At 45.1% G+C, this 15,551-nt stretch overlaps 1 protein-coding gene across 4 annotated transcripts in view; it reads right to left on the minus strand.

Moving 5' to 3' along the window:
• rasl10b (RAS like family 10 member B) overlaps positions 1-3,797 on the minus strand; it is an 84,530-nt gene extending 80,733 nt beyond the window's left edge. The window contains exons 1-2 of one of the 4 annotated variants that reach the window (XM_078422331.1): positions 3,636-3,797; positions 2,546-2,724 (exon numbers count right to left, since the gene is read on the minus strand). The gene's annotated coding sequence lies outside the window, so the exon portion shown is untranslated. Of the gene's footprint in view, positions 1-313; positions 521-625; positions 656-1,107; positions 1,139-2,318; positions 2,414-2,545; positions 2,725-3,635 lie in introns of those variants that run through there. The other 3 variants (XM_078422332.1, XM_078422333.1, XM_078422334.1) reach the window with 3 other exon arrangements.
• Between the last annotated feature and the right edge of the window lie 11,754 nt (positions 3,798-15,551).

A 15,551-nucleotide genomic window follows, 5' to 3' on the forward strand; every position in this document is an offset into this window, starting at 1 on the left:
CAGCAATCACAGCAGTTCAATCACAACACAAATATTTTTGCTGGCATTAGTGGGCAGCCAAAGGACAAGGGCTGATATTGAAGGATTTATTTCGTCTGAAGTATCATAATATTACTGAACAAACCCCTAATTGGTATTTATTAACAGTTGGCAATTAATTAACAGCAGGTTGTTACTGTTAATAAGGTCAATATTAACAGGCAAGAAAACACTTCACATAGGCTATGAATGCTCCTCCATCCTACTTAACCCACACTCTCCATAGAAAGAAAACATACCCAGAGCTGATACAGCGTAATTTAGTGCAATTTACCTTTCAGTCATGTTTTCCAACATCCATGTAGATTTCGCTATTTAACCACCGGGTTGTTTTCATTCACAACGTTATAAAAGAGAACAGATCCGAATAATATGCCCTTTGTTTTCCTCTAAAAGATCCCCTCGGATGTTCTTCAATTGTTATTCATATGCGCTTCTTGCTCGCAAAAGGTTAAGCCACGAGTCTATTAATAGAACAAGCCTGAAAATAGCCAAGTGATGGATGTAATAGAGGAAACGTTTGACTTCATCTTGTAGATGAACCCTCTTCTCCTTGCCCGTGATCGCTTTATTCGCCCGCACTTACCCATGGTGATTATATGTTGCAATACTTAGCGCTGGAATCGGTCGTTCAGAACGAACAATGTGGAGGCGCGCATACAAACGAGGGAGCTCACACAAATACATACATGCACCCACACACAGATACACCAACACATTCGCGTACCTATATAAATCTTCATCTATATTAACAACAAAAATAACGTGACCCGAAGAAGCCCCAGGAACTATATATAGCAGAACACTACGTGAACACGTGAAGTGCTGGATTATATTGTATACGGGTTCCTGCAGCTGAAAGCAACCGGAATATTTTTTATATCACAGTGCTAATTATAACAGCGTGTAAAATTATGCGGAACACAACTGTTCTATATAGGGAACAAGCAAACGAGACTCACAAATGAAAACAGAGAATACCTGCAAACACTCGGCAGGTTAGGCACCACCCACGAAGAGGAAAACACAGGTAATGTTTCAGGTCAACGACCTTTCGTCAAAACTGACCTACTGAGCATTTCCAACATTTTACTTCAGGTTTCCGGGATCTACAGCCTTTGCCTTTTGAAAAGCCAAACTCATTATCACAGACAATGTCTCGGGAAATAAAATCGCAACCTGCTCCAATAGATCCAGCGAGGTATCTGCTGCACCTTCTACCATTTTCCAACATCAACCCACCTGCAACTGGTTTCCCAGCCGGAGTCTCATCGATTAGAATAACATAACGTGTCTAATTCTCCCTAACTTTATGGATATGAGCTTCCTCCCTGCTTCCTGATCTAATCAATGATGAATACACAATTCATTGATATGCTGAATAATTTAAAATTATGCCTTTATTTTTGCTATTTCTGTTTGTAATGTGGCAAAGGAACGGCTCGAGCAGAAAAAAAAGGTGGTTAGTGATTTGTTAGATGAGGTTGTAAAATCAGCACCGGGGACAGCAGCACAGTGGATCAGCACCACGGATAGCTAGCTCCCTGGTTAACTCCACGGCCAGTGGCTGATCAGCGCCTTCCTCTGCTTGCTGGAGAGCGACAGACATCTGGGATTTAAAACCGCAGCGGCCTTCTGCCTTTTACATTGAAAGCCACACGGGACACAGTTTGTTCGCTCTAAAGCCATGATCAAAATATCCATACCCATCGAAGGTTTTTATTCACAAAATGCTGGAGTAACTCAGCAGGTCAGGCAGCATCTCCGGAGAGAAGGAATGGGTGACGTTTCGGGTCGAGACCCTTCTTCAGACTGATGGGTCTGTTTTAGGGATCAGTCTGAAGAAGGGTCTCGACCCGAAACGTCACCCATTCCTTCTCTCCCGAGATGCTGCCTGACCTGCTGAGTTACTCCAGCATTTTGTGAATAAAAACCTTCGATTTGTACCAGCATCTGCAGTTATCTTCTTATCCATACCCATGCGTTTTCTGAAACGCTAGGAAGCGTGCGGACCAAGAAGACAAAACCCCACATGAATACATGCAGTCACAAACGCGGGCAAAATGCATGCCGACACAAACACGCGAATGCAGAGATACGATCACCTCGTGAACGTAGATGAAGAGTAACAATACTGTAAACATAAACTAAACGTAAACAAAACATGCTGGATGAAATAGACACAATTGTTTAAGTGTAACTACACGCAATCTACTCATAGCCCAACTATAGACTGACTGACACAATGTGAACGTGCACTCACTCTTACACACACGTACTCAGTTTACTTGTAATACTATCATTCCGCTCATGATTTAACGGTTCGATGCTGAAAATAGAAACGATTGTATGCAGCGTATCTGGGAAACTTCCACCGCCCTGCCAATATTCTGGTCAAGCTGGGATGGGAATGGGACCTGTATCCCATTCGCCGGCCACGCACCAAGTCAGTACCCACCGCCCGCTTGGGTGAGAAGCGCTCCCTGGAATCTGCGAAAGTTCTTACCGTCTGCACTCAGTTATTGCCGGAGTTTCAGATCAGGAGGCGAGGGGCACCTCGTGGGTAAAACAAACGCTCCCAGAATAAGGATCCTTTCCATAGGGCGATAAGTCCCAGTCACTTGTAAATCAGATGGTTGTCGGGTAAAGCCCCAGTCAGCGCGTTTCACGAATCCTCCCCCTAAACTGTTTGCGAGGAGAAACAGTGTAATTTTTACTCCGCTGTTCTGCCTTAAGAGAGAATAGCGCTCTCCGCCTTATTGGCGCATTCCCTATCTCCTGTTCTCCAACGCGCCAGCGTTTAAGCTTCTCCGTGGTCCTAAAGCCCATCAAATGCAATACCCCCAACACAGCCGCCCTTTCGGAACGCAAGCAGGCAGAGCCAAGACACTTGTCATCTCCTCTGGTTTCGATTGGTGTCATGTAGTCCAACTGCCAGCAGTGGGGGACATGGTGATTGCTTCAGTGGTGGAGTTGAGGGAGGAATGTCCTAGGGAGGTCTCCACTTCGCTTCGTTCACAAAAGGCCCCGAGAGTCACCACCTCTTCCTCGGTCAGGACGATGGGGGCAACCCTGTAAACCCTCCAAAGACGTACAGGTATGTAGGTTAATTGGCTGGGTAAATGTAAATAAAAAAAATAAAAAATTGTCCCTAGTGGGTGTAGGATAGTGTTAATGTACGGGGATCACTGGGCGGCACGGACTTGGTGGGCCGAAAAGGCCTCTTTCCGGCTGTATATATATGATATGATATGATCACATCCGAGAAACGGCGCCTCCAAGAGCCCCGTTTTAATGAGCGCAATACTGCTCGTTATACCGGACCTTGTACCGCAAACAACAGGCGCAAAGGGAAGAGCGGTATCAACCGAGCCAAACTTAGAGATGTATTACAATGGAGCTGATTTCGTTGTCGCTTTCAAAGGGAAGTTGGATGTAAGAGACACACTTGCAAGTCTGAGGGGAACGGAGCGGCGCATTGGATATAACGGCAGAGCTTTTCCAAAGAGCTAGCACAGAAACAATGGACTGAATGGCCTCCTTCTTTGCTGCCTGCTTCTACATAACCAAAAGGTGATAATCAATCCTACACCTACCCCGTTTACCCACACTGTCGGTTATTTTGGACTGTAACTGACAATCTGCTACCGGGAGTTCGTGGATACCTCGAGGGACGACTACCTTCTCCTTGCACCGTGGAAAGGTTCCACATTCACAGCCTAGGCTCCCCGGTCTCTGCCATCTCGCAGTTTACACGTTCACCTCAATATGTCTAGCCCTGGGCTGCCCGCTCGTCGGAACTCCAGAATACTCCACAAATCCATCGCCTGCACACACTGGGGTATGAAAAAACAAACCCATTCCTTTATGCCAAGATAACATTTGTTTTGGATTTATAATTCAAGAATGAAATACACTGGGGAGGGAAAGATCGATCGAGTTGGAAACTGGAAGTCATTTGATGAAATCCCCAGGAACAAATCCGAGCACAACTCAGGGCACTGAACCTGACTGCGGAAGTGAAAATGAAAGAAGCATTGATCACAAACCAATCCACTGAGACGAGAGAGAGAGAGAGAGAGAGAGAGAGAGAGAGAGAGAGAGAGAGAAGAGAAGAGAAAGAAGAGGAGAAGAGAAGTAGAAGAAGAGAGAGAGAGAGAGAGAGAGAGAGAGAGAGAGAGAGAGAGAGAGAGAGAGAGAGAGAGAGAGAGAGAGAGAGAGAGAGAGAGAGAGAGAGAAAGAGAGAAAGAAAGAGAGAAAGAAAGAGAGAAAGAAAGAGAGAAAGAAAGAGAGAAAGAAAGAAAGAGAGAAAGAGAGAAAGAAAGAGAGAAAGAAAGAGAGAAAGAAGTCAGTAGACTGGGGACGGATGTGGAAAGATAAATGAATTTAACTTCTCGGGTCACTGAGCAGGAATCTCTGAGCAGAGCAACTGCGGTCGTGTGGAGCTTGATCCCACAGCATGCGAGACTTAGCAGCTTCTCCACCTGAGGCCGATCAGTTGACAGATCAGCTGGGCGGGCAACATTCTGCAGAAAGCCGCGCTCCTGGGACCAGGTGCTGCATGTATAAACCCATGAGAGGAATAGATCGGGTAGATGCACACAGTCTCTTGCCCAGAGTAGGCGAATCGAGGACCACAGGACAGAGATTTAAGGTGAAGTTGAAAAGATTTAATAGGAAGATTTAATAGGTAACTTTTTCCACACAAAACGGTGGTGGATGTATGGAACAAGCTGCCAGATGAGGTGGTTGAAACAGGGACTATCCCAACGTTTAAGAAACAGTTAGACGGGTACATGTGTGGGCAAGTTGGGCCGAAGGGCCTGTTTCCACACGGTATCACTCTATCTATTTATTCACAAAACGCTGGAGTAACTCAGCAGGTCAGGCAGCATCTCGGGAGAGAAGGAATGGGTGACGTTTCAGGTTGAGACCCTTCTTCAGACTGATGTCAGGGGGGGCGGGACAAAGGAAGGATATAGGTGGAGACGGGAAGATAGAGGGAGATCTGGGAAGGAGGGGAAGGGAGGGACAGAGGAACGATCTAAAGTTGGAGAAGTCGATGTTCATACCACTGGGCTGCAAGCTGCCCAGGCGAAATATGAGGTGCTGTTCCTCCAATTTCCGGTGGGCCTCACTATGGCACTGGAGGAGGCCCATGACAGAAAGGTCAGACTGGGAATGGGAGGGGGAGTTGAAGTGCTCGGCCACCGGGAGATCAGTTTGGTCAATGCGGACCGAGCGCACTCTATCTATGACTCGATGAGACAGACGGTCATTGTGTGAGCGGGTCTGTGGGGAAAGAGAACACACTGCCCGATTGTGGGAGGGTGCCCGAGGCAAGGACGTTAGTCCAGGCAGTAAGTAGCCTGGTCCCAGGTCGTTTGGCTCTAATTGTAAGTGGCCTTTTGTTGGAGGATATTGCCTGAAGACGGCAAAGGACCGTGTCAGGCAGGGAGGCCGGAAAGACTGGAGATGCGCTACTCTTGGCCTGCAAGATGTGCTGAGCTGACAAAGGGCCTGTGACCTGAAATGACAATTGTTGCTCTTTCTACAGAAGTTGCCTCTCTGGCTGAGTATTTCCAGCGGCTTTTGCTTTTAACTCGGACTTCCAGCACCTGCAGTTTTTTTTCATTTTCATGTTCCACGGGTATCCATCCCATAGCCCAGAAAATATTACCGACCAATTCAAGTTTGCAACCGAGTGTAGTTATGCGAATTGTTGCAATTGGGATTGAAAATAACAAAATAAAAACCTGCACATGCTGGAAATCTGAGATTTTAAAAAATGCTGGGGTTTCCTCAGCAGGTTAGGCAGTGGGCGCGGAGAGAAAATAGTATCAGGTCGATCGGTCACTCAGCTAAAATGTTAAGTCTATTTCTCTCTTCTCAGATGCTGGATGAACTGTTGAGTGTCACCAGTACTTTCTACTTTTTCCCCCATCTTATTGCCATTCCATTACAGCAGGGATTATTTCTAAGAGATAGTGTTAACCTCGAAACTCAATAGGAGGAAAGTGAAGACATGATCTCACGTCTAATTCGCTTCTCCCTTTCCCGTGGAATATCTTTGGAATGCGCAGCAGCTCCAAACTCAGGCAAACTGCAGAACCACAAATATTTCATTGATGTACCACTCTTGTTTTTAATAAAAGTATGGCCAGCCAAGTCACCCTTGAGAGGGTGTAGTGGTCAACCACTTCTGGACCACTGCAGTCCTTTTGGTGTAGATGGTGGTGTTCCATTGGTGCTGGTGGTAGGTTTGAGAGCGAGTGTCAGGGTAACAACACAGTTTGCAAGTGGTGCACTCTGCGACCACTCAATGGTTAGGGTGGTTGATGGATGACTATCAAGCAGCCGCTTTGTTCTGGACTGTCCTGGTGTTAAATTCCTTGAGTTGTTGAAGCAGCTCGCATTAAGGCAAGTAGAGAATATTCCATAACACACATGACTCAAGCCTTGTAGAAATACCTCAGGCACCAGGAGCCGAGTCACGCACCACAGGTTGTGCGGCCTCAGCTCCTGTAGCTACAGTATTTATGTGACTTGTCCAGTTTAGCTTTTGGAAAATAATAAACCAGGATGTTGATGGTGTGGTACAGTTAATGTCATTGCATGTCATGGGTAGATGGTTAGACTCACTCTTGTTGGAGTTGGTGATTATCATATGGTGAATGTGGAGTGACAAATAGAATAGAAAATTAAGCCACAATCCACAAACATCTCCACATTTCACCTATGGAGAAATGAAAGTCACTGCTGTGGAAGCTGACTGTAGATCTGCACACGATACTGTGCCAAGGAACTCCTTAAGTGATGTCCTGGGGTTAGAATGTGACCTCTAAAATTGCAACCATCATCTTTTGTATGAGGAATGACTCCCATCATTGAAGTGTTTTTTCCCTTTCATGAGACCAGTTTTACCACAGCTCCTTCATGGTCAAATGCTGGCTTTGATATCAAGGGCAGTCATTCTCATCTTACCCCTGCCCGGAATTTAGCTCTTTGGTCCATGTTCATAGGTGAGTAGGTTATTGGTGTTTGTTGCTTGATAGAACTATCAATAACACTTTCCATCACTTTGATGATGGTTGAGAGTGGATTGATTGACTTAGTAATTAACCAGATTATATTTGGGTTCATCATACCTTAACCATGATCAAAGCCTCTACGGATAGAGATGAAAAGTAGCTACTTGGGTGATGAATCCTGATAAGCCATTCCCAGCACGCGTTTGTACCACTGGGGAAAGCTACTAGAAACATGACTCCACTGATTGTCTCTGAGATTTGGGCTGTCAACAGCAGGCACTTCAAAACACTGGAGAGGTACCACTATGCCGTCTCCACAAATTCCTCAGAGTACTCCGCAACATTGAGGCTATGGAATAGCAGCCCATTGTAATAAATGGAAGGAATGTACCATGCAGCCTCACTCTGTTCAGCACGTCCTGTCCCGTTCATGAAAGAATCTGAGGTTCCCATGCTGGTCTGTTCAGTCACTGCAATTCTCACAGAAATGGAGTGGAAGCAAATCATCCTCCATTCTGAGGGAGCGTTGATGAAGAAAACTAATGGTTAAACAGCTGTCTGTTCACCTGACTATCACTCACACTTCAAGCATCCACCATACAGAACAGGATATCTGCCCTTCCATCTAATCAGCCCAGGTTCCTAATCAAATTGTTATTGGAGATTATTGGTCTTGAACAAAAAGTTGGAAAGTAAAATTGATGTGTATATTTCCACCCCTGGCCTTCTTTTCTTGTTTATATATTAATATACATAGAAAATTACCATTCAATTTGTGAACAAAGAGATGTCTTATCGACCTTCATCCTGGTTACACTAACTAACCGCCATCTCCCAGACTATTGCACTCACACAGTGAATCAATGGAAACTGACTGGGGGTCTGATCGCTCATTCATGCCAGTTCTACTCCTTGTTCCTTGTAACATAGCAACCCACCTTCTTGCTAATGGGTTACATAGCAACCGAGTGTTTATCATAAATTCTCATTGATGAAATTAGAGGATTGTTTACAGAGCATTATTTTGCAGTGTGGCCCGATGTGAATTTCGCATTATTCCTCCTCTGGGTCAAAGAAGGAAATTATGATTTTAACTGCGCAATCTTCCTTCTTGATTTCCTTTTCAGTTCAGCGCATTCCACAGCTTCAGACTCTGTTGATCACAAAGGAGCGGTCCTTTTTCTTTCAAAGATCCACACAGCAATACGGCTGATAGTTTTTCTGTCAAGACTGAGTACCTGTGCTAACGGTGGAGATAAAATTGTGCCGGAGAGCAGGCAGTTGCTTCCCCTTCACTGTCATCCATGGAACAGGCTTGTGAAAAACCAACTTGCATTCATGTGCCGTTTTTTGAGATCCTACAGCATCCATAAACATTCCACAGCCATTGAAGAAGTTGTGTAGTGTTGCGATGTTCAGGCAGTCAATTTGTGCTCAGCAAGGTCACCCAGATGGGTGTTGTGATATTGCACAAATGATTTAGACAAAATACTGGAATAACTCAGCGGGTCAGGCAGCATCTCTGGAGAAAAGGAATAGGTGACGTTTTGGGTCGGAATCCTTCTACAGACCTTCCAGAATTTAGAGATTTATATTAGCCACGGCAATAGGGAGGGAATTCCCTGCTCTTTATCACAATAAAGCCATTTACATCTACTTGAGGACCGAAGGAGGTTTGGTCTACTATTCCATCAAAAGGACATCATCTCCATAAGGGCTGCCTTCACTCAGTGCTGCATTGGTGTGTTAATTCATATCAAGGGTGTGACCTGAAGATCAGAAGATAGAACGGAGTGGAGAATTAATTTAAAATGCTCATAGCTATTTGCCAAGATAAATTATTAGGCATTCCAACCTTGCATACATAGTAAAGTGAAACTTGTGCTCAGAAATAATTCCTCTGGAATATTTTCCACTTTAGACATCAGCAAGAGAAAAATACATCAATAGGGTTGGAATACAGAAACAATAATTTATCAGTTTTGTTCACTAGTCATTTACTTAGCTGGCAAGTCTCGTGTTGAGATGAAATGTGAAAGATACATCTTCTGGATGCGCTGGGACGCATCCTCAGTGATGTGACCTGGGGTGATGGGGTCACAACATCAGACACCCTCGCCCAGGCGACCCAGCCGGGGTTGATCAGGCCCCGACCTGCGCCCCAGCAGCGACCGCCCACGGATCAGCCCTCTGAATAACTACTCTGCAGGGGTTGGGAGACTCTGGTGCGTGGAGGGACTGGGCTCTGTGGGATGAGTCCTGGCCGGGCTCCTCCTGCGTCTCACCAGGTTCAAGGCCTGTGCGCTGCACCTCTTTCTCCTTCTCCGAGCATTTCATTCTTGCCTGATGGCATAAGGCCTTACCGAAGCTTTATTAGGTTTCTTTCTCACGAGAGACACAGACTGGGGTGCCAACCCATCCTGTCCCGGGTGCCGTCTAAACGTGCCGTCAACTGTCTCTCCAGTAGTCACCAACCTATTCTTGGTTGTCACCCAGTCTATTCCTAGGTGCCACTGGCTGAGCCAGACTTCAATGTGAAAGATACATCTTCTGGATGCGCTGGGAAGCATCCTCAGTGCATACAATACAGTGTTCAGTAATTTATTACACTACTAAATAAGGCACATACACTTACGTATCCCCGAATATCCCCAAATGCACTCGCAATCCCTGAACAAAACACAGCAATGTTTGAGCAGATGTTCCCAAACAATTCTGGGAATGTCTGGGTGAGCTGAGCAAACCAACAGCAATGGTATCACAAAATGCTGGAGTAACTCAGCGGGTCAGGCAGCATCTCAGGAGAGAAGGAATGGGTGACGTTTCGGGTCGCGACCCTTCTTCAGACTGATGTCAGCGGAGGGGGCGGGACATAGGTAGGATGTAGATGGAGACAGGAAGACAGTGGGAAACTGGGAAGGGGGAGGGGAAAGAGAGGAACAGAGGAACTATCTGAAGTTAGAGAAATCAATACCGCTGGGGTGTAAGCTGCCCAAGCGAAATATGAGATGCTGTTCCTCCAATTTGCGGTGGGCCTCATTATGACAATGGAGGAGGCCCATGACAGAAAGTTCAGACTGGGAGGAGGAGGTGAAGTGCTCAGCCACCGGGAGATCAGGTTGGTTAAGGCAGACTGAGTGAAGGTGTTGAGTGAAACGATCGGCGAGCCTGCGTTTGGTCTCGCCGATGTGGAGAAGTTGACATCTGGAACAGCGGATACAATAGATGAGGTTGGAGGAGGTGCAGATGAACCTCTGTCTCGCCTGGAAAAACTGTTTGGGTCCTTGGATGGAGTCGAGGGGAGAGGTAAAGGGACAGGTGTTGCATCTCGTGCGGTTGCAGGGGAAAGTGCCTGGGGAGGGGGTGGTTTGGGTGGGAAGTGACGAGTGGACCAGGGAGTTACGGAGAGAACGGTCTCTGTGGAAAGCAGAAAGGGGAGGAGATGGGAAGATGTGGCCAGTAGTGGTATCCCGTTGGAGGTGACGGAAATGTTGGAGGATAATTTGTTGTATAGGCTGGCTGATATAACCATATAACCATATAACAACTACAGCACGGAAACAGGCCCGTTCGGCCCTACCAGTCCACGCCGACCACTCTCCCTGACCTAGTCTCATCTACCTGCACTACATGGGGTGGAAGGTGAGGACAAGGGGGACTCGATCCTTGTTACGAATGGGGAGGGGGGGGAGCAAGAGCAGAGCTGCGGGATATAGAGGAGGCCCTAACGAGAGCCTCATCTATAATAGAAGAGGTGAAGCCCCGTTTCCTAAAGAATGAGGACATCTCTGATGCCCTAGTGTGAAACACCTCACCCTGAGCGCAGATGCGGCATAGACAGAGGAATTGGGAGTAGGGGTAGACTTTTTACAGGAGACAGGGTGGGATAGACCACCCCTGCCACTAGTAGCGCAGAAACGTTGCAGACAAGGGGGGCTTACGTTCGGCTCGGGAGGGCGGCAGTGGCGCAGTGTGCTCTGATAAGAAATGCCATAAAGGTTGGTGCTGGGTGTCCTTTCGGTAAGGGAACCTCAGCCTTAGTCATGAACGGTGCCAGGTGATCTTGAACAAAACATCCTGTGGCGTGCTCTGATGAGATTGCGAGTGCGTACGGGTTTACGCGAGTGTATGTAAAAACAACCCTGTGGCATGCTCTGCTGTGTACTCTGGATTAGCGAGTGCGTTTGGAGATATTCGGGGATCCTTGAGTGTATGCGCCTTATTTAGTGGTGTAATAAATTACTGAGTGTATCAAAACTGTTATCTGAATCCAATGATTTATTGAACACAACAGTTTCAGATCGAGTCCCTTTCTTCAGTTCAGTGCAGGTCCTTCCTATACATTTGGACCGGGTAGAATAGCCAGATCTAAGTTCGTTTTCCTAAAATCTGCCCCAATTCTCGCTCCTCTGTACCACAAGTGCACCCTGTTCCCATTCAGTGCTCTCTGTGATCTCTGAGTGACATTAGCAACTTGTGCGTTTCAGCACACAACACCAAGGAGAAAACAAGTCAAACAACATCCTTATAAAATGAGGAGCAAATAGCAGTTTAGAAACTAACTCATGGGGAGGAATCCTCTGATTGCTATTGCCTACAAATACCATACGACAACTAAATATTTCCTGTTAGGAGAAGAAAAGCCTAAGCTTGAGTCAACATAATACAACTTCAGGTTCTGTGACGTACAGAGGAATGTTAATGTAAGGACACTTATGCTCAGTCTATGGTCTAATTAGTCTTGATGATCAGGTATGACTGGAGTCAATTGTCTCACAGCTGCTAATTACACATCTTAGGCTCAATTATTATTGAAACAATTGTTTATTTTGGTTTTGAGGTAGACATTCCTCATAATCTCTGGGTAGCTCTGACCAAATGAGGAGTGGTAAAACCGAGGACTTCTCTTGGCCTGGGGAGTAGCTGAGGTGAACCTTTGGAAGAGATCACAAAATTGTGTTTCTGGAGAGGATGTTTCCCCTGCTCGCTGTAATTGGGAATTCGGGAATTTCCCAAACACAGCTCCCCTGTACCACAGGAGTTTCCTGTGTTTTCCATAGAGGATACTGATACTGATAGTTGGTTCCATGGATTATAAGAGAACATTCTCCCTGCGTGTGTCCCTGAAGGCTATTTCACCACAGGGTATATCTAATTTTCACTCACTCGATACCCTCAAACATATTACTTTGCAGCAGCAGCAATCATGTAGTCTCACTGAAATTCCTCCCCATTCCAGCCCACCAACATCAAGAACAAAGTGCATCTTTAAGGCATCTCCTTTCCCAGACAGCAGAACTGCACTGATTTGATGCCAGTGCAACTTTGCTCTGTACCCTATTACATATATTCCCTCCTTTCTCTCCACCTTAAAACACATTTGAGTTCTTACTGTCCCAGTTCTGATGAAAGGTCCTTGATCCGAAACATTAGCTCTGCTGACTGATGTTGCCTGACCTGCTGTGTACCATCGGCTGCTTTACCTGCTTTACATCGGCGAAACCAAACGCAGGCTCGGCGATCGTTTCGCTCAACACCTTCGCTCAGTCCGCCTTAACCAACCTGATCTCCTGGTGGCTGAGCACTTCAACTCCCCCTCCCACTCCCAGTCTGGCCTTTCTGCCATGGGCCTCCTCCAGTGCCATAGTGAGGCCCACCGGAAATTGGAGGAACAGCACCTCATATTTTGCTTGGGCAGCTTGCAGCCCTGCGGTATGAACATTGACTTCTCCAACTTTGATTAGTTCCTCTGTCCCTCTCTTCCCCTCCCCCTTTCCCAGATCTCCCTCTATCTTCCTGTCTCCACCTATATCCTTCCTTTGTCCCGCCCCCCCTGACATCAGTCTGAAGAAGGGTCTCGACCCGAAACGTCGCCCATTCCTTCTCTCCTGAGATGCTGCCTGATCTGCTGAGTTACTCCAGCATTTTGTGAATAAATACCTTGCTGTGTTTTCCAGTGATAGCACATCAATTAAATGTTGCGAAGCCCAGTGCTGGTTGATGGAGTCGCTGCTTCATGTTTGGTGGAATCTGTTTTCTTCCTAACATCTAGATTATTTTACAATTATTTATTACTCTGCAGTTAAGTCTAACAATTGCAGCAAAATCCTTGTGAGACAGATCAGATCCTTGGACAAAGAAATGCCCCCTGTTAACTCAATGCTGCCTTCAGTGGATGAATTCATTCTTTTGAGGTTATTTTAAGTTCTCATGGCAGAAAACTGTGATGTCTTTCCATGAAATATTTTTTAACTGGGTCTGAGTGAACAACAGCTTGTTTCAATTTTTTAAAAAATGTCACAAATTTAACTTGTAGACAAAAAGTAAAGGAAAAGGGGCTGGTGGCAGAAGTGGTCCAGAAATGAACCCCACCATGTTCAGCTTTATCTGGTCTATTACTTTTGATGGATGAATCTCTGCAATTTCCATAACTAGAGGAAAATTACCTTTTTTGACTTTACGTGGAAAACCAATGAATTAGAAGTATAAAATGCTGGAAAGATATTGAGCAAAGGAATATGGTATTGAGATAGAGAATTAGCCATGATCTTATGAATGACGGAGCAGGTTTAAAGGGCTTAAAGGCCTCTTCCAACTTTAATTTTCCATGCTTTTTAAGTTTGAAAAAATAATTCAGTCCACCTTTATGTGGGTGAGATATGAATGAATCATTACCATAGATTTAGATTTTACAACCAGTGAAATTAGAACAGACCCCTCGCCAAATTTGCCTCCACACCCACGCCTACTGCCTCAAAAGCAGACATTAACAAAACCAGCTGTTTCATTAATCTGGGATTTTGGAACAGAGTTAACCAGGAGCAGACTGTGCCACTTCGTGAGTTTGTTCATGCTGATTCTTACTGTGTTTACGTTACTGAGACTGCTGACTGATGCCTCGACTATCCTCTGCATTCAAAAACAAATTGGATCAATTTCTAACCTATAGAAGAGCAACAAAACAGGAGTTCGGGGTCAGAAAAAGATGTACCACTGCGATAAGAGTCAGATGATAAAGCAACTTGAAAGGATAGTGGTCTGTGTTACTGTCTCTGCAAGGCTGTTGTGAACAGCAGGTATTAGGGAACGACAAGAGCTCGTGAAACCATCTTACATCAGCCCAGAGCATTAATAGTGAAACGGAGAAGTGATATGATAGCAGCGGTACACAATTTTAGTGTTTTGAAGGAAGGTCGGTCGCTGTGAAGTCTGAGCAGGTCCTGACATCCAGCTGGGATAAAACCATTTCTCTCTAGTTTATGGCCTGCATTCAAAATGTCAGAGAAAATCAATTCCTCACATTCTGCCTCGTCGACACACGGGAGGGATGGTTGATTGCACGGCTAATGTATTCAGCTTGTATGGAAGCTAATTTCTATTGATCACATTCTGGGAATGAAATGTCTACTCTGTTGCTGGCAGTGCAAGTGAAGAATTCTAATTGCTTCTTTCCCAGCCTGAATGATACAGCCCCAACAAGTGTTTAAAAAAGAGCGATCTGCTTTGACTTTGCGTGATACAAGTCAGTCACGTATTATAAGAAAATAACTGCAGATGCTGGTACAAATCGATTTATTCACAAAATGCTGGAGTAACTCAGCAGGTCAGGCAGCATCTCGGGAGAGAAGGAATGGGTGACGTTTCGGGTCGAGACCCTTCTTCTGACCCTGCTGAGTTACTCCAGCATTTTGTGAATAAATCAGTCACGTATTATCCTGCTCCCAATTTTCATTAATGCCAACGAGTGAGATGTATAATCTGGTACTGCCCGTGTAGTCCAAATTATCCCCGGTGTTTATTCTGTTCAAATGCTATCTAAATCGACAAGTGATTCTTAAATTGCATCTTGATTCATTTAGAGAACCATCAACTTCACGATGGAACACCATTACAGCCAAATATATCACAACCAATGAAGAGCAAACTTCCTCATATTTAAAAGATAGCAATTCTGATCATTTTGATTAGCAATTCTGATAATCTGAATAAGCATTCTAGGATAATGAACAGATTAAGCAAAATAGATTGATATTATATACAGCAAAATCCAGAGGTTGGTTTATGCAGAACTGCTCAATTGTCTTTATAAATGGATCATTAATTCTTCCAATAATCTCCCATAATGATCTATCTCAATGCGTGAAATCTAATGAACCGAAACTGAACAACACCAGGGGTTCTCGTATCAAGAAGATTTCAGCCTCTTGAAGTGCAAATAATTAATTTTAAGTCGCGTCATCAAAATGTCATACCTTTGCCCAAATTAAAGTGGCGACTAACAGTAATCTTCACGCCCAATCATTTGGTTCGTCCAACAGCTGACAGTATTAGAAATCCTCTTTGTTCATCAGCATAGAGAACTGCAAATAACAAGATGCACAAGCAAAGATTTAACATGGGTCCAATGCTTATGAATAGTAATGGTTTCAAGTCCTACACCAACTATTTTTACTGCACAATGTTGAAATAACTAATTTTACT

The sequence above is a fragment of the Rhinoraja longicauda genome, chromosome 26 (assembly GCF_053455715.1).
Source record: "Rhinoraja longicauda isolate Sanriku21f chromosome 26, sRhiLon1.1, whole genome shotgun sequence".
NCBI classification, from domain to species: Eukaryota; Metazoa; Chordata; class Chondrichthyes; order Rajiformes; family Arhynchobatidae; genus Rhinoraja; species Rhinoraja longicauda.